The sequence below is a fragment of the Agelaius phoeniceus genome, chromosome 5, assembly GCF_051311805.1.
Source record: "Agelaius phoeniceus isolate bAgePho1 chromosome 5, bAgePho1.hap1, whole genome shotgun sequence".
NCBI classification, from domain to species: Eukaryota; Metazoa; Chordata; class Aves; order Passeriformes; family Icteridae; genus Agelaius; species Agelaius phoeniceus.
In genome coordinates this window covers 8226076-8244903 of record NC_135269.1, presented here as the reverse complement: position 1 = coordinate 8244903, position 18828 = coordinate 8226076, and the positions used below count along the sequence as shown (strand labels likewise).

General features: G+C 40.1%; 1 protein-coding gene across 5 annotated transcripts in view; it reads left to right on the top strand.

Moving 5' to 3' along the window:
• DUSP16 (dual specificity phosphatase 16) overlaps positions 1–18828 on the top strand; it is a 61010-nt gene that overhangs the window by 15147 nt on the left and 27035 nt on the right. For 3 of the 5 annotated variants that reach the window (XM_077178258.1, XM_077178257.1, XM_077178261.1), the window contains exon 2: positions 13189–13266. The gene's annotated coding sequence lies outside the window, so the exon portion shown is untranslated. Of the gene's footprint in view, positions 1–10181; positions 10296–13188; positions 13267–18828 lie in introns of all 5 variants that reach the window. The other 2 variants (XM_077178260.1, XM_077178259.1) reach the window with 1 other exon arrangement.

The following is an 18828-nucleotide window of genomic DNA, read 5'->3' as shown; positions in this document are numbered from 1 at the left end:
TATTCAAAAACAAGTTGTAATGAAAATAGGCTAAAATCCTCAGCTTTATCTTGGTTGTATCAAATACTTGGTAAAACTCCAAAGTGGTAAATAACTTGGTTATTTTCTTTGTGGAGTACTAATCTTGTTTGCTTTGGCGTGCAAAACCAAAGACACAGCTTATTTTTACTTAGTGTACACTTTTTTTAGAGTATCCCTTCCATACAGTATTAAAGAGATTTATTACAGAACCCAGGAGGCCAGGCACAGACCATGGACTGCTGTGTTTGGTGGTCTCAGAGGCAAAGTGTTCACCTAGGCAGTTCTGGTCAGCACAAATAGTCTTGGTACTGATGCCAAAGTCCTTGTAGACAATTCAGCAAACGATGGTTTGGAGGGAGTGTGACAGAGGTGACAGTCTAATGTTGTTTTATATAGCTTAAGAAGAAAATAAAGATGCATCTGGTCTAAGAACAGGTCTGAAAAATTACATTTGCTGCAGTGTGTAGGTGTGAGCAGCATAGTTAAGGCAAAAAGAAACACTACTGTGCTACTAGAGAAGAAATCATATGCCTAGGTGAGCATCTCTCATCTTCTGTGTGTTTGAAGTGTCTTAGGATGAAGTAGAAAAATAAGAACTCTAACTTCAATGTAGAAGTCTGGGGAGAAATCCATCACATAAAATGGTATAAGAGAAGAAAACTGAAAAAGGGGAACCTGTTGACTGTAGCAGGTAGCTGAATTCCTTCAGGAGGGTACTGGAAATTTTTTGAAGGTGAAACCATTGATTTGAAGGTGAAACCATTACTTAGTGTTGCATTTTTCTAGACTGGCCATCAGTTAATCATGTTTTCTTTCTGTCACTGCTTTTATTGCAACATGTGGTGGTTGAAATCCAGGAGAAAGTGTAATGACATCTTAAGTTATTTGTCTTTTCAGTTACTTCTGTTAAAAGAAAAAATGTATTTTTGTTGATGATGCCAACAGTTGACGTGCACAAGATGACATTTTCAAAGTAAGTCTTTAACAAACAAACCCACATTTTTTTCTGTAACTTCTGGTGTGAATACCTGTCCTTCTGCTTTTTCTCTTGAGACTGTATTACAAACAGTACTGTTTTTCTTAACATGTGATTAGGTTTGCTGTAGAGGTTTTAACAGAGCTAAATATTGAGACACCCAGTCTAAGATGAGATGAGCTTTCAAGGTGATTGGTTTACACCTGGTGGTTGCCGACAATCCCTGAAACATTTCATGTAAACTTGTTTCTTCTCTACCAGGACAAATCCCTTGAGCAGTGTTGCTGCTGTGTTATCTTGGGAACTTAGTGCATATGGTGTGTGTTGAATGGAGGTTTATTTTCAGGGTGTTGGTTTTCTTAGAAAACTCAAAGCTACAACAAATGGCCAAGTCTTCTGGTGGAACTTTCAAATCTGACTGTGTCTTTTTGGGTGCTAATATGTAATGCTAGGTGTTCACTGAATTGTTTGTATATGTTGCCACAGATTTATTTATCTCTTAGTGAGGATGTCAACCTCAAACAATTAAGCTATATTTATAGTTTTATAGCAGAATAAATAATTCCTCTGGATTCAAAAATTAAAATCAAATCACAGTTGATCATGATGACAGTATAAATAGGGTAACAAAATTACCAGTCCTTCTAGGAGGCTTAATCTCTTGTTCTTTATAGTTTAGTTGAGATCTGTGAATCATAAAGGGTGGCCCAGTGTTGCTCTTCTCCTTCATAATTATTTAACTTTAAGGTTTTCTTAATTGTTGTGAGACAATCAAAAGATGCCTATCTCAGCAAACCTGATGGCACTGTTTCCTCCAGGCTGCTCTCTCTGTGGAGTTTCAAATGCTTCTGCCATGGTGGATGCATCACCATTCCTGCTTGGGGCATCAGTAGTCTGGAGGTGGATTTTGCAATTTTGTCTGTGTCTGTAAGTGCTGGTAATCTAATTGCTGGGTTCAGACAGGGAACTTGCTCCTTAGAAAAGCTTTCTCAGGAATAGACCTGAATGCATTTGAATGTCTGAAAAACCCAGGGGTGGGGTGGATTACCATGGGAACTGCCTTTAGCCTTGCTGGATGGATATACAGCCTGTGAAAGGCCTCAGGAGGATTTGACCATGCCTTAAAAATTTGACCATGCCTTAAAAATACAAAAAGAAGGCACCCATATTTGAATTCTTAGTCTGGTTCTCTGTGATCATTTATCCCTAAAAAGAAACATGAGTTCCAAGTCAGTAAATTTTCACTTGATGTCAGTTGTTCACCAAAAGAATTTTGGATATGACTATGATTTTTCCAAGCTAGACATCTTAAAAGATACTTACCTAGACTATTAATTGCCCCATCTGGGAGCCACTGCTTTAAGTGGTAGGTGTCACATGCAGTAGTAGGTGTCAAGTGTAGTGGAGCAGGGCATTTTACTGCACATCTCTATCTTTGTTGAGTTGGGATAGGGTGAGTGTTTTTTCACATGTTCTTCTTGGAGCTGGTGAACTTTGTTTATTCTTTTGGAAGAAGGACCTCAAGTGCTTTTAAGCAGCTCATGCAGAGAAGGATCATGCTTTTTCTGTGGTTACTAGCTCAGGTGCTGGTAGAAAGGGTGTTTTCATTGGGCAGGCAGAGAGAGAAGCTGATGTTCCTGGGTAGATCTGTGCTACTTAAATTGCTATCCAAAGTAGGGCAGTTTCCCTGGGGAGTCCTTTTCTTGTTTGAGAGGGGCTCAAGGTACAGCAAGAGATAGTTTCTTCCCTGCTGCTTTGTTCATACCAGTCTACCTGAAGCACAGTTGGTCTGGCTCTAAAATGGTCATTAAGCTTCCTCAGAAAATTTTTATTAACTGTAATTGCCCGTACAGTTTGACAAGATTAGCAAAGCATGGAGAGCACTTGCTACTGTTAGGTTTTTTTTTTCTTTTAATGACAAAGTTCTTTGGATTTGGCACAGTCTGTCTGCTGCAAACTCCTGAAGTAAAAACAGTGAGGGCTTGGCAAGCAATACAGCTCTAGCAGGAGAATATTTGGGCCAAGGACTGGTAGCCAAGCTCTTACCTTTTTGCATGAGAATTTCTTTAACGGGAATGCAAAGGAGATGGGACTGCGGTTAAATAATTACTCCTCTCCTCGATTGAGGGAACAGCCCTGAGGGAGGTGCTCATGTAATAATGAGCGTCCCTATTGTGCTGTGTAAGAACAAGGACGCTGTGCTGACACTGTGAGCAATCATCACGCTGGGGCTGGCTCATACCTGACCCTACAGACCTGTGCTGAAATGCACTCTTGACTTCAATTTTACCTCAAACACACCAAAAATCCATGGCAGTCCAGCATGTGGGACAATACCGTACTTCAGACTCTGCAGCAGGACTTTGGACCTTCATGCCCTGGCACCATCCATTTGTACCAGTGGAGTGGGAATTCTGTGTGGCCAAGTTCCCTTTTCCCATCCAAGCAGTGCAAACTTTGTTTAAAACCAAAGGTGTATCCTGGGGAATACTGTACATTTTACAGACTAAGATCTGGTGGCTGGGTTGATCTTCTTGGAGCACTAGGGTATTTTTCCTCTCCTTCAGTTATTCCAACATACTTCTCACTCAATTCCATATGCAGCCCCTGCTGTCTGCAGCAACCTGTTTGTGCTGGTGGCAGGTTTATTTTCCATTCCTTACACTCTTTGTGTATCTGAGCAGGAGCTTTGAGATCTCTGCTTTGTCCAGTGTTTGGTACTGTAATGGCAGCAATTGCTGAACAAATCATTCTGGACCTGGCACTCTGGGATGGTGCAGCTAGAGATGTTCAGCCTGGTCCATCTGCCAAGGAGGAAGGGTTTAGTTTGGATATGTAAAGCTCTCTAGCTGTGCCATGAGGTGAGCTTGCACAAATAAACCCTCCTTTTTATCAAGGCTGGCTTGAGCTCTACTCTGGTGGTTTAGCTCAGAGGTAGCTCATAAGTCTTTGGTTTAAGCATCTCCCCTGCATGCCGTCCTGCACCGAAGCATGCATGGAATATCAGAATAATTTAGCTGCCAAACCCATTTAAAAAACCTCTAAAACCTGCAGCTTCTTGCTTTTTCACTGAAATTCATGGATATGGCCTTAAGCATACCTTTGATGTCAGGTGGTCTCCCTGCCAAACCTAAAGCTGGTTCTGAGTAAGGTCTTATGTGGTTATACTTTCAATAGAGTGCCAGAAAGCTAAACCTTGGCAAGACTGGGCTTTAAGCTGATGGTGAGAACAAGTTTAGGAAGAATGTTTTAGTCCTGGATAGGCATTGTAGCCTAGATACATTTTCTTCTAGAACTAAGTCATAGGTTTTATTTATTTTGCCTCTTCCAAGGCAGTCGAATCTACATTAAAACATAGATGTTCTCAAGAATTATCTGGATTTGTGCTTGATCTTTCCCATCTCCCAGGTTGTGAATTACTTGCCTTTGGAAGCACATGCCCCAGGCATTCCTGCTCTGACTTGAGCCCGGTGGTGTGGCTGCAGAGGAAGAAGGCTGAAGAGGGTGGGAGGAGCCCTTCTCCTTCCCCCCTTTCCTGGTGACCTCCACTTCTGTGCGTGTGCTCAGCTCTCTTCCTGCACGTTCTGACCCGTGCTAGAATCCTATCACAGAGGGCAGCTGCAGTCAGGGATGAAGTCTTTGCTGGAAAACATTTCTCACCTTAGTCTGCACATCTGAATTGGCTCCTTTTGCTCTGTGGTTCAAAGCACCAGGGTTAATCTTTTCATGCCACTTGGTGTTCCTGGGGAGAACCTAAGTGCACACACCATTCCCAGGGGCAAACCAGTTCCAGATAAAGTTTAAAAAATGAGCAGAATGACCCCAGGTAACAAACACATCAACTACATCTATCTCTGTCATGACTTTATAAAGGTAAATGTGCTTAATTTCCCCTGCTATCTTTATTAAATATGCCTAATCTCACCTGCTGTCTTTGTCACTGCTACCTAAGTCAGCTTGGAACTCCAGGAGAAGAAAATTTGTTTTACTTTAAAAGACCTAAGTTACTGTCTCCTCATTGCATTGCAGGATGAAACTTCTAGTTCTAGAATTTTGATTAATGCACGACATTTTAAGTTGTATGTAGAAATGGTCAAAGTTTTGCAGTAACCTGGAAAACACTTTAAAAGAAAGTAATTTTCCTATGGTGTTTTTGTGAGGGCTTTTATTTGTTTGGGTGGATTTTTGTTTGTTTAATTTTTCAGAAAATACAAATATTTTTGTATTTTCAAGCAGGTTGCAAGAAGGGTAAGGAGAAGATTTTTTTCAGTTTCAACTGACTTATTTGGCAGAAACAGGCAAGATTTCAGGAACACAAACTTCACTTAAATCTTGAAAAAAAAAACAGTGAATATAAAGCTAGGTCAAGTGTCAGTTAATAGCAATAAACAACTTTATGATCTAGGGAAAAGTTTGTTTATGGGAAAAATCTACCAAAAATCTAGTAACTTCATGATGACTTCAGGATTTTGCTGTCTTGGTATTAACTTCAAGAATTTGGGTGGGGAGAGTGTTCTTTCTTTGAGGCTATCTTTTAGGTTTCTTTCTGTCTTTTATCACATATTTCCAGTGGTGTGACTTCAGCCAGACAGTTTCCATAAGAATATGATTCACTGTGTAATTTATTACATGCTTGGGGATGTGCTTTGGACTTCTTTTCCTGTTTGGGAAGAGGGACAGGCTCTGGAGATGTTTTGGAAGCCTTGGCTGCTGTTTCTGTGTCACAGTTTGGTTCTGTTTCACGTCAGTGCATGTGAGGAAGGGCTTGTGCATTCTGGAGTTCATGCCCTCCCTCTCCTTATCACTTCATATTAACCTCTCTCATAAAAGATATCACCTCTCCCTGCAAGACCTGCCTTTCCTGTATCCTTGGGCACTTGCAGATGCAGCAGGAACAGCAGGGATCTGTTGGATATGCAGTTCTTGTGGACCACATCTGTTTGTTTTCTTTCATAAAGTACCTGGGATTTACTGTGGTGCTGGAAATTACTCTGGGATGATGTGCCTTTTCCTGAGACAGAGTGAGATGCTTTTCTAAGGATGTTAAGGGTTCATGCAATAGCATTGTTGCATGAATATGTAATACAGGTTTGAACATACTGGCATGATGCTTTAAAATCTACAAAATAGATTTATGACAAAATAAAAATGTCTGTATAAGTTGTGAACATGACCTCATGAATGAGAGTGGGAGAGCTTGGGCTAGCATTACATGTCTCATAGCATAGCCCCTAGAGAAATGCTCTAGCAGCATAAAAATGGCCACTTTTTCCTCTTTTCCTTCTGCTCCAGCTTGGTGTTTATAGGTAAAGTCTCTGCAGTGGGAAACATAGACTGTGTGCATCTCCACTGCAGTAATGTTTAGTATAGCTGTTTAGTGACAGGCACAAACTTGAGTCAAATGGTGAGAATTGGAATTGCTAAGAACAGACTTGCAGGTGACCAGTTTTCAACAGTGACCTGGTTTGTGGTTTTTTTAACCTCCCATTATATTTATAGAGGGCTTTCCTTTACTCTCACCTAAGAATTTTTGTGCTCTCATCTTAAGAGGATATTCACACAAAAACCTGATTGTGCCTGTCTGGGAGAATGTTCCCTGTTCAACCTGGCCTTGGGCACTTCCAGGGATGGGGCAGCCACAGCTTCTCTGGGCACCCTGTGCCAGGGTCCCACCACCCTCACAGGGGAACAATTTCTGTTTCTTCTTAATATCTAATCTAAACCTATTCTCTTTCAGTTTGAAGCCATTCTCTCTTGTCCTATCACTACATGCCCTTGTAAAAAGCCCTTCCCTGACTTTTTTGTAGGCCCCCTTTAATTATTGAAATTATTGGGCTGAATTAGTTTAAAACACCTGTTTCCCACACCTTTTAGTGAGTGGTTCTTTTCTGGATGCTGTGAGGAAGGTGAGGCCTAAAATGATAACCTGAATACAGATACATATTCCTAAACTTCTAGTTAGTAAAGTTAGAGAAAATTTAAAAAATAGAAAAGGAAGAAAAAAAAAACCTCCAAACTGTGCAGTATTTGACGGGAAGCCAGTGTAACTGCCTTGAAACTGGAGTGGCATGCCTGAGTCAGTGAAGTATGAGCTAAGAACCTGGCAGAAGCCTTTTGCACAAAGGAAGGTTGAGAGAGTCTCTCAGGAAGCCTGTGCGCTGCTAAATGTGGCATGTTTGAACATGAGACTGACATCATTGTGAGTTCATAGTAGTGAAAGAACAAAGTATCAGCCACAAATTAGACTGACCTAATTTTTAAGTCACTTATAAAAACTTAATAGCACAGTATCTTGCTTGTGCAAGCTGTTTATTTCTATCCCAACCTCTGACTACTTCATTTAAACTGCAAGTTAACCCTCTAAACTGTTAAAAGAGTCGTTCAGGAAGGTGGGGGGTGTTTGAGGGGTGCTGCAGACTTCCTTCCTTGGCTCTTTTTCTACTCTGACCTCAGTTTGCACATAAAGGAAGTGATTAAGGACCACCCATCATATACCTTCATCCTTCAGGATCAGTTTCTGGAGGTAAAAACCTCAGGACTGCTACCAAATCCCAACTCTTTCTTATTGGCTGCTCACATGCAGACTGGAAGTCTGTCTGCAAATTGCCAGAACACGTGCCAAGGGTATCAGCAGGAATTTATATAGAATGAGTAAGCTATTATAAAACCAATCAGTATCATTTATTGATGTATCCATGATTGTTGACAAGGAACCAATGCTTCTTCCGTTGCTGAATACCTAAGAAATACAAGGATCTTGCAGTTTGCAGATAATAAACTTCTTTCCAAGTATTTTAGTTGGCTCTGCATGCCCTGAAGTTGATCCATTCTGTTGATATATTACTTCAGTTTTTGCAGAAATATTATAAGCTCTCCAAGCTTGGGATTACTTCGACAACAGTTGCTTTTTAAAGGACTGTAAAACAAGACACCTCTACAGATTCTGAAGAAATGTAACATTTATAGTTTTGTACAGAGCTGTGAATACATGTAAGCACACATCAAATGGGATAATATGGGTGTATTTTAAGGGAGTATATTTAGTTTCTCTTTGATATTCAGAATTCTGTTATAAACTGGAGAGGTTGCTATAAAACATTTCTTGTTGACCCTGGTCCTTGAGTAAGATGCCTATCAGATAATAACTACATAATTAAGTCCCTTGGTTTGGTATTGTTCATTTTTTCCCTCCAAAATTACAAAAATCCTGGTCCCTTTTGGTTCTTTCCCACTACATAAAACAGTGGTCACATTTTGGCAGTTGTTCTTGAGGGGGTTTCTGTATTTCATGGTTAGGTCACTTTTCATCCTCTACATCAGGCAGGAGCACCTGAAGGGAACCTACAAGAGATGTTACAAAGACATGGAATGATAGGACAAGGGGGAATGGCCTCAACCTGACAGAGGGCAGGGTGTGTTTAGGGATTGGGAAGAAATTCTTCCTTGTGAGGGTGGTGAGGCCCTGGCACAGGGTGCCCAGAGAAGCTGTGGCTGCCCCATCCCTGGAAGTGTTCAAGGCCAGGTTGGGCAGGGCTTGGAGCAACCTGGGATAATGGAAGGTGTCCCTGCCTATGGCAGGAGGGTTGAAATGAGATGGACTTTAAGGTCCCTTCCAACCCAAACCATTCTTTGACTCTGTGATCCTACTTCAGTGGTAATGTTTGTAGTGATGCAAGAGGCACAGCTGGGGAGCAGAAGTCATCCTCTGCCCTCCTTCTCTCATTGTAGAGATGTGTGTGGCTTCTCTTTTCAGCCACGTGGTTACCATGTTAGAAATGTGACTTTGGCACCACTGCAGGTCTGGTATAACATGGTTCAAATTCAAAGAAACATTTGGGATCCTTTGGGAAAGACACACCAGAGCACATGACTGGGATCACAGCTCAGTGAGGTACCATGACTCTTGGTTCTGTTCCTGACTGAGGCCCTGTTGGTACCATCTTGTCAATTGAGTTAATATTTGAAAGCAATTGTAATAAGCAAGCCATCATAATTACCTTTGTGGGTACAAATTAGCTATGAAAACATGTTCTGTTCCCAGAGTGTGAGCTGTCTTATACCGTGGTGAGAGATTTGAGTCACAATCATCTGGATCTAGGGGTTTGTTAATTTGTTTTCTGTGCCTCATCTGCAATTCAGCCATCACTCCATATCATAGCCTGAACCACTCAGTACTCTGAACAGCCCAGAATGGGAGGCCTCTGAGCAGGATTACTGCAACTGTTTAATTTCTGGGAACTATAACAACTTGATTTATTTCTCCCTGTTAATTGCGAGCCATTGCTGTACAGCATATTCCTCAAAGTTTCCTCTTCTACTCCCACTTGAAGATAGTTGGGCTGTCCCTTGTTTGTGGACTCGCAGTTTTCCCGCATCTATTCTGTTTCCTTGCCATGTAAATGTCATTTAAGGAGAAACCCAATTAAATTTAACTGCTGTAATGGGTAGGACTGAGCTTACATATGTGTAATGTCAATGTTTATTTGGCCCAGCCTCCCTTCTGAAGATGCTTCTGCATGCTTTTATCACTATGAAGCATACACTGGTGGAAATATTTACTTTGTATAGAGCATGCAGAAGGCTTTAAAATGAGTTTGACAGCAAACTTAATCTACACTTTTATTAGGGTTTTTTTTTAACTTCTAGATATTTCCCTGTACAGCTGACAGGACATGCATGCAGCGCAGTGCAGCACTGTGTTTTCAGACACAAGCAGGAAGAAACAAAGTATTAATGTTGACAGTTAAAAAAAAAAAAATTCCTTTCAAACTTTCTCATGCCCTGATGTGAAGGGGTTGAATGTGCATGTTGCCTTCCGGGAGAGCTGGAGTCATTTCCTCAAATGGGTGAAAGACCAGAACGTTTTAACCCACGTTGTTCCATACCACACAAGCAGATTACAAGTCTCTGTTCTTAAAGGAGATTGACTCATTTTAGTCATTCAGTTTAATTTAAGAGAAAAGTGAATAAAAAGTCTGCTGCAAGAAATTCATCCCTGCCTTGCCCAGAAGGCAGGGATGAATTTCTGATTAATTTCCCTAATAGAATTACCATCATTATCCTCTGTCTTTAATCCATCCTAGTTCTTGGTTTCTGATCCACCTTCTGTTTTTATCATACAGTGACCACGAAGTAGATCAGAGTTACCCTTTTTTAAATCTAGTTTTTGGCTCCTTATTTGCAGGGACATATTATTTGGATGTCTCCCCCTCAAAGGCTCTCATTAGGCAGAATGCCTTATGTTTAAAAGTTAACCACTCTCTGAAGACTCTGACATCCCATCTTTCCCTCTTTCCTGGTAAGCCTTTTAAAGAAATAGCATGGACTATTATAACAGCTGTGCTTGATGTTTATTTAGCACTACTCTTCAGAGCACTCCTCTTTTTAATCTGTTTCTCAGCAAAAAGATGACCATGAACATACAGAAGTCACTGTTTGTGTTGGTCTGCAGAGCTGCAGAACAGGTGATTCAGAACGTGCAGCTTGTGTAGGAGATGGAAACCTTGGTGTCGTGAAAGATGCTGCTGTAAAGCACCTGTGTCCTACAAATACAAAGATATGCTGGAATTGCAACAGCTTGAGGATTTATGAATTAGTTCAACACCTTAAGTTTTTCATTGCATTACTTTGTTTTCTTTGTGCCTTTGAAAGCTACCATACAGTTGCTGGTAGAGGGTGGCAGGTGTGGGCAATTGGTCACAATTACACGATCAATCTTTGCCACTTGGTGTGCAGGGCCAAAGTAGCACTTGTGATGTGTTTTGTGGGGATAGGCAGTTGCCATTCAGTTGTCCTTCAGTTTTAAATTGGTTTGTGAATTCATGTGTTATATGCTGTGGTTTTGGATTGGATCTCTTCAGACTTGGATTACATAGATAAGTTAAATAATTTTCTAAATTACTGTAAATTTTATAAATATTATATCAGATACTTCATACAAGATTAGATTTTTGGAAAAAAGAGGAAGGTGGTGATGTCCTTAGAGAGATGCTGTCACATTTGACTGTTCCATCTCTCCCTGGCTTCTCTCTTGCTCAATTCTCCTCACTCTGTGCCGTGGGAGGAGTTCTCTGCGTGACCCCACTGGTTGGGTTGTTTAGCTGCAGTTTAGGGAAGGCCCTGAGCAAGAGAGGAGAAAAAAAGGCTTCAATTTTTAATTCTGGAAAAGAGAAAAAGGTATTTAAATAAGGCCTGGAGGACTTCTTATTTGCCAGAAGTGAGTATAAAGACAAGTTTATATCCTTCTGTAACTCACCCTAATTGAAAGGATGTATATTTCTTTTTCTAAAGTCAGCAGAAAAATCCTGGCCTCTTAATGATGAAAGACTTTTTTTTAAACTTTCTTCTAAGCACAAATAGCTGAAGTTTCCACTTTAAACTTGGGTGGCTCATTCATATTTCTCTTAATGGTAATATGGTATTCTCTCTCTCTCTTCCCTTCCTTACCACCAAGACTGAAAAGGGGAGGGGAGAGGGATATAAAATGTTTCTGAAAATTACAGGAAATGTCTTTTCCTTAAACAGCTTTGCCAGGGAATTTCCAAATATGCTTAATGCTTATGGCTGAAGTTACACCAGTTCAGTCTTCAATAATGAGTGGATCCTGTTCTTAAAATGTGACACCTCCTTCCAGTAAACTGTGTTGAAATTAAGTATATGCTTTGTTTCTCATCTGCTCTTCAGCAGAATTAATCATTCCCTGTGGTGAAATGACGCCTCTTGGGGGCTGCTTTAAATACTTGATTTACATGTATTTATTAAAGTGGGGAAAAAAGAATATAGTGTCCTGAGATGAGAGCTGGTTTGTTTGTAAGAACATCAGAGAGGTGTGGCTGGCAGAAGGAGTCATGGCATGGCATGGATGGCCCAGAGAGGCAGGCACTGCTGAGTGTGAAGGATACCTGACAGCTTTCAGGGGGACTTCAGGAGCTGCATGTGAGGAGGAACAAAAGAGGAGATGCTTTTTGGCTCAGGACTTTGTTTTCTTGGGCTGTCACAAGGTGGTCTCAGATCATAGGGCCCTGTCTCTAGGCAGAGCCTCATCAGTGCTGAGCATTAGTTTAGTGTTCATTTCTGGGATGAGATTAGAAAAAGGGATAGCCACAAGTACAATGAGTAGGATGGGTTTTCTCTTTGTTCCCTATTACCTTCTGCCAGGCTTTTGCCACTGGATTATGGAAAAAGACAGGGAGGTGATTAATCCCTGTAGTTCTTTTCCTTGTGGGATGCTGTGGGTTTTCAGGCTGTTCCTTAACACCTCCAGCCCTTTGCTGGGGTGGCTCTTCTCAGTTGTCATATCCTTTACTCTGTGCTTCAGAGCCACTCCTGGATCTCACAGCAAGGCACTGCTTGGCAATAATTTCTTGTCATGGTTTATATCACAGTGATTAAGGGAAGCCGTCATCTCTTGGCAGCCATGATTTGAATCTTGGGCTTAGCTGCCCAGGAAACAGTTTGGAACTGATGCTGATGTGTTTGTCTTTGCTTCCTTGTGTAAAAGCTGTAATTTAATTTGTTCCTGTTGAACAGCAGATGCTTTGGGTAGAAGTTGTATGGGTATGACTGTGTGTAATGATTGGTGACACTAGTGCTGCCTTTTTTAGAGTGTGGAGAGGTGGGCTTAATTACACAAATGTCCTGTTTCATTGGTCTCTGTCCATACAAAATATAGCTGTATTCACACTTACTTGTGGCAATCTTTCACATTAATTGATACTGATCAGGAGATTGTGAATTGGTTTAATTCTGTGCAAGTGCATCACCTTTAATGCTGAGCTGTACTTTGGTTTTCTAGCAGTGAGATGTGTCAAAGAGTTTGGAAGGCTATCGATGGTTGTTTTGTGTTTATTGGGGTTTTTAAAGCATCTCCAACTTTTTTTAAAATTTCAATTTAAATATAGTACAGGGATTTGCTGTGGTGTTTTTTTTCTCTTTTCTTTTAGAAAGTCAGTGTAGTGTAACTTTCTATTTTGGACCCATTCCATATAAATGAATGCCAGCATTCATAAATAACTTCTCACCTAGGTTTTCATGTGTTTGGGGGAGTTGTACAGCAAATGACTGCACTGAAAGTGTAAAATCCATTTCCTGGCTTGGGTTGGGGGGTGTTTGGATTTTTATTGGTGTCTTTTAACCTTGTAATAAGGATTTTATTACTGTTATTATTAATATTATTATTTTCCTGTGTTTAGGTAATTCCTTCTGCCGGCCTTTGTATGTGGACCACCTTCTGTCCTGTTCAGGCCATATAAATTGTGACTTAAATGTAGGTGAGTAACAGCTTTTGACATGAAATAATAATAAATTAACAAAAAATTTATACTCCAAAATTTTATGTTGCTTTGACTTGGAGGTCATAGAGGGAAAACCATTTTTTAAAAATCCATTGACACTTTTCCTGGTTGTCTAGTGTCCTGGGCAATAGGAACCTAAAAATGTCATGTATTATAGTGTATGTTTGAAGCAGATTATTTAATCTTTCATTATGGTTGCCACAGACCTATATGCTGTGAACTTGCAGTGAAGAAGTATTTTGAAATGGAAAGAACTTCTCACTCGATTGGGTGGAGAAGGGAGTCCCCAGATTAAGTCTGAGTGTCATTTGAATACAGTGATGTAACATATCAACAGCATCTTCTAATGCTTCCCAGGAGACCACGTTCTGCCAGTCAGGTTTCCCTGCAGTCACATTTAATAAATGTTTATTGTTTCACTGGGAATGTCAAAGAGATTGGCTCCTTGGTAAAAACAAGTGATGATAATCTGGCTTATTGTTTAGAGACAGTGATGGTGCATGGATGATATTTGCAAGAACATTGCAGATGTTTGAGAGCTATGCTGAGTAGGTCAGCAAAACGTGGTGGTTTGGTGTGCTTTTTGGTTTTATTTTGAAATAATATAATATATTATTTCAAATATGATTATTTGTGTGACAGGAAATATCTGTTATCTAAATGGAAGGCCTATTCCCCTTGGTCAGCCCAGCTGTCTCAGAGTGCCAGTGGTAAAATGTTGCTGAGCCATAGGTGTAGAAATAGAGTGAGCTTAAAAATCTTAACTGGACATCTTTTATGCAGTGTATTTGTGGGAGGTTGATTTCCTTTCTGACTCTCTTTGCATCTGTTTTCACATTGGTGAGCACAAAGAAGTGGGGAGATTTTTCTTTAGAACTAGTAATCAAAGTTGAGTGATTAGTGAAGCAGGATGAAGGACAAGAGTACTGAACAGAAAATCCACCCTCATCTATGGTTTTGCCAATGCATTACACTTGTCTTTCTCATGGTAGTAGAGTGTGTAATCTAAAATGCATAAGGCTGGTTATTCTACAAGGAAGAGAAAATTAACACATTGCATTTTGACTGCATATATAGGATAAAAGTACAGGTATGTTAAAAGTAGAAGAGGGAGCACCCATAGATAAGCAAGGGAAAACAGGGTGAAATTTTTTAAACTGCTTCTTTTTCATGAACATGGTACATTAGTGACATTAAAAAAAATTTAAATCTATGTGTTTCTATTTAAATTACTTTCTCTGCTGCTGTCCAATCTTGCACTACAGTGAAGAGTGCTCAGAGGGTGGTGGAAACTGTCTGTTCTTCAACCTCCCTGCCAGGAAGCATGAGGAAATGATGTGTTTATGAGATAGTGATGCTTATTTGAATCATCCAAAAAGCCCAAGACACCCTCATTCCCCTGAGCTGAGAGAATGACATGAGCCCTTGCTAACAGAGCTCTTTGAATTGATGAGCATTTGTTATCTCACTCCTATGTGTTCTGCACAATGACAGGTAATACATATGTGCTTCTCTAACTTCAGCTACTGTTTTTTCCCCCCAGTCTTTGCACATTATTACACATTTGTTGATCTCTGTAATTTACTGGCTTGCTTGCTGCATTCAAAAGAACAGCTATTCCTCAATTTCAATTAAAAATTTTATTTCCCTTGTGCTCCATAGACACTCTGTGTTTCTGAACACTGAGTAGCATCTTGAGCAAGGATTGGACCTCTCTCAGCTGTCACTTAGTCTCTTGTAGCACTGGGAAAAGGAACCATCCAGAACACAATTTATTTCCATCTTTTTGAGGCTGGTGAGGGAATGGTTCTTGCAGGAGTAGGAATTCACCCTCTGGTCCCTGGATCTGGAGTTTCTCTCTGGTTTGTGTACACTTCTTTGTCCAGTATCAGGTGTGGCTGTGGTAACAGGCTCTGGTGCTGGTGGTGTTGGGACCAGCTATGAACCACTGCCACTCCCAGTAACCCTGAAGCCAAACACCCCTTTTGTAACAGCCAGCAGTAGCTTGTGTCCTGCAGTTTGGGATGTTCTACATTTGCATTTTAATTCAGCTTTTCAGTATTTCTTTTACAAGGGTGCCCACCCTAAGAACCATCAAAAGGACTCTAGGGGATGATAACGTTTTTCTCATTTGTACATGTGTTTGCCTGTTAAAAGTAGAAAAATACACAGTTTAAAAAAAGCCAACTCTGTCAGGTGTTTCAGCTGAGTCCATAAAGGCTGCCCATCAGGACCTTGTTCAGGTGCTGTAAAGTGATTTTGTCAGAGTTATGCATGACGTGGGAGCACTGCTGAGGCTCCTGACAAAGCAGGCATTAGTGACATAGCCACACATTTATGACAGCAAGGTTCAACTTCAAGGTTATCTTAAGTGAGGCAGAATCTTTCAGAGATTGCAGCAAGGCTTTGAGAAGCTCTTTTCTAGTTCCTTAATTGGGGTAGAATTAGTGACTCTTGTTCTGAGAGTTTTTAAAATATATTCCTAACACATCTGCCTCTCATCCCCAGAAGTATTTGAAAGATGTGGAGATGTGGAGCTTAGGGATATAGCTTAGCGGTGGACTTGGCAATGTTACTTTAACAGTTGGACTTAATGATCTTGGAGGTCTTTTCCAACCTAAATAATTCTGTGATTCTCTATGAGCCAAAACCTGAGAACTCAAACAATCATCCTGTTGTGATGGAAAGGAATTGCTTGGAGTCAAAGTGATAGCAGTAGAAATTAAAGGAGTGCATACAAAATGTGAGTTATAGTGACTGAAAAACCAAACACAACCACATAACCAAAAACGTGGCACTTGCTTATTTCACTGCATCTGAACCAGTTGGGATGGGGACAGGAATCCCTGAGGCAAGAGATCCTATAAAATTAAACATACATGTAAACATTAGTCATCCACTGTTGTTTGTGTGCAAGATAGTAGGAGGATTGTTGGTTTGGTTCTTTAAACAATAAGGAAAAGCTGTAAAAGTACTGGAAAAGTGCAGAACAGACCTTTTTCCTTTCATAGTGAGTTAGATGTTTAATTTTCTTGTTTAAAAGTGCCAGTGTTGCAGTCCCTCTAGAAGGAGGAAGCAGACATGCAGTGTTCCCAGTGGGTACATGAATGAACCTGTGGGAGATTCTCATGGCTCAATTATGGATCACTTTTCATAATCCTGATTTCAGCATGGAACACCTTGTGACTAGGATGGCTTCCTAGCTTTAAGGCCATCAGCACAATGGCCTGTTTGGGGCAATGCATTACATGAGATCATTTTAAGAGATCCTATACCATTGAGATCTAAGTCACAAGTAGAAAGAGAACAGTCAAGAAATTTAATTTTATCTGTTTTACAAATGCATTAGAAATTAAACAGATGTTTCAACACTTCATGGAAGCTGAATGATAAGAGCAGTCATGAGGAATGGGATGAGTGCTCAAGTGTTTATCTAAAGCAAGAGGCTGCCAGTTCTTGTTTAGATAGGTCCCAGGAAAGACTCCCAAATACTGATAGTTCCAGAAACCGAGAGAATTAAAATAAAATCCTGTACTTCATAAAATGTTGTTTCTCCCCAGCACCATTGAGATGTTCCTGTCAAAACAGGACTTCAGTTGCAATAACTTAAGGTGACATTACTGCTAAGTTTATTGCTTTCAAACCATGGGCAGAATCCTTTCAAGCTACTTGGTATGTTAAGATAATAGGGATATTTCAAAGGATTCTTGACTGAAGCCCACTTGCCTTATGTTCTTTACATGCTCTTTACTCTGTCACCAGATATGACTGGTTTGAGTTCTTCACAAGAGTCTTCTGAAACAAACCTCTGTTGTCTGAAAGTGAAGGCTGAGAAAGCAAACAGCAAGCTTTTAGAAGATAAGAAGCATACCCAAACTGAAAGTTGCAAATTAAAGATTAAGTATTTCTAACAGCATCCGTTTTAGAGTTCTGTACTTTCTCAGCTGCTATATTTTCCTGTTATTACTTGAGCTTTAAGTCAGCAATTTATCCATCAAAACAAACTGTCTAGTTCATGAACAAACTGTCTAGCTTGCAAAGGAGCTGGAGCCAATTCCCACTAGAGCCAGTGGAAAAGTTTTCATTGAGTTCAGTGGATTTGGTATCTGGCAACCTTTGATGTGAATAAAAGAGAATCAAAATTTGTGACAGGACATGTTGAGAGAAATTTTTTAAATTGCAGAATACTCTTTTCCTGGGGGGGGAAAATTTGACATAACTATCAAGATTCCTCCCCCACCGCTTGCAAAATGTCATTTTGATAGTCAATGGTCTTTTGATACCTTCCTGAGACTAGTGTATAATGACTGCTCTTTGAGGGGAGCACACCTGCCAACCAGGTTTTTAAAACATTTAATTAAAACTTGGTATTGTATATTTCCCAATATTTTTACTGTAGTTTAGAGCAATGTGTATTTCACTGCTATGTGCCTCCATTTATCTGGGCAAGCTTAACAGCACTGTCACAACAGCACTAAATCAGGACAAATGGAAGATCACATTTTGTCAGCCTAATGTCTGTCTACGTGGAAGCTGATGTTTTTCTTGTATTGCCACATGAAACTCATGAAACAACTTCCAGTTTCCTCTTTTGGGTTGTTAACATCAAGTTTGTACTTTTTGCAGAATTTATTTTGTTATTTATTAACATTGTGTAAATGTAGATTTTTACAATATATCTAAAGAGCAAAACATTTTCACACCTGGCATTTCCCACTGCCAAATGCAAGTGGCCTGTTGGTATAACAGGACTTTTAATATAAATCTACTGATAGTTAGAATTCTTTACTTGTCTTGCAATTAAGGTAAATAACAAACATTTCAAATGGAAGCAGCAAGTCAACACCATAAAATCTAAGTTCAAATGTGAGCTAAATCCCCAAAGGACGTAGCCCTGTGGTGGCTCCTTTCTGAGGAGTGTTCCTACGAGGACTTGTGCCATCAGAACGTGTTTTGGGACCCCCTGAGGAGCCTAAAGGCAGCTGTGAGGCAGTGCTACAAGGAGGGGGCTAAAGGTGTTGGGGTTTGACTGCTCTGCTGCTGCCACTCTTTCAGCTGATGTTGTTCAGATGCTGTCAGGATCTAATTTTAGAGAAATATAGTTTGTTTCAAAGATTATTTAGCATGAGTGCTGGGGGTTACACATCCCACCATAAGCATCACACAGCTCTAGGAAGAACAGAAAAAAAAAAGAATAGAAAGCTCACTGCTTTACCTTCCAGTAGTGTGAGACCTCGTCCATCTCTGGTGATTAATTCAAATAAAATGCTTGTGTTCTGATGTGGCATCTTGTCCTGGTTTCTATTCAAGCATTTCCTTCAAAGAGGTGGATGTAAATTTGGTCCTTTCCTTTGTGTAGTTTCAGTTTTCCAGCTTGCAGTGCTGTTTTGTGAAATATTTTCCAAGTCATTAAACTTTGAAATGTTTAATATTTAAAATGTTTAAGCGTTTTAAAAGCAAATTTTACTTCTTACTAAGTGGTGCAGTGCTGAAATGCATTTAAATAGTTTTGCTATTGAAAGGAATACCATGATTTAG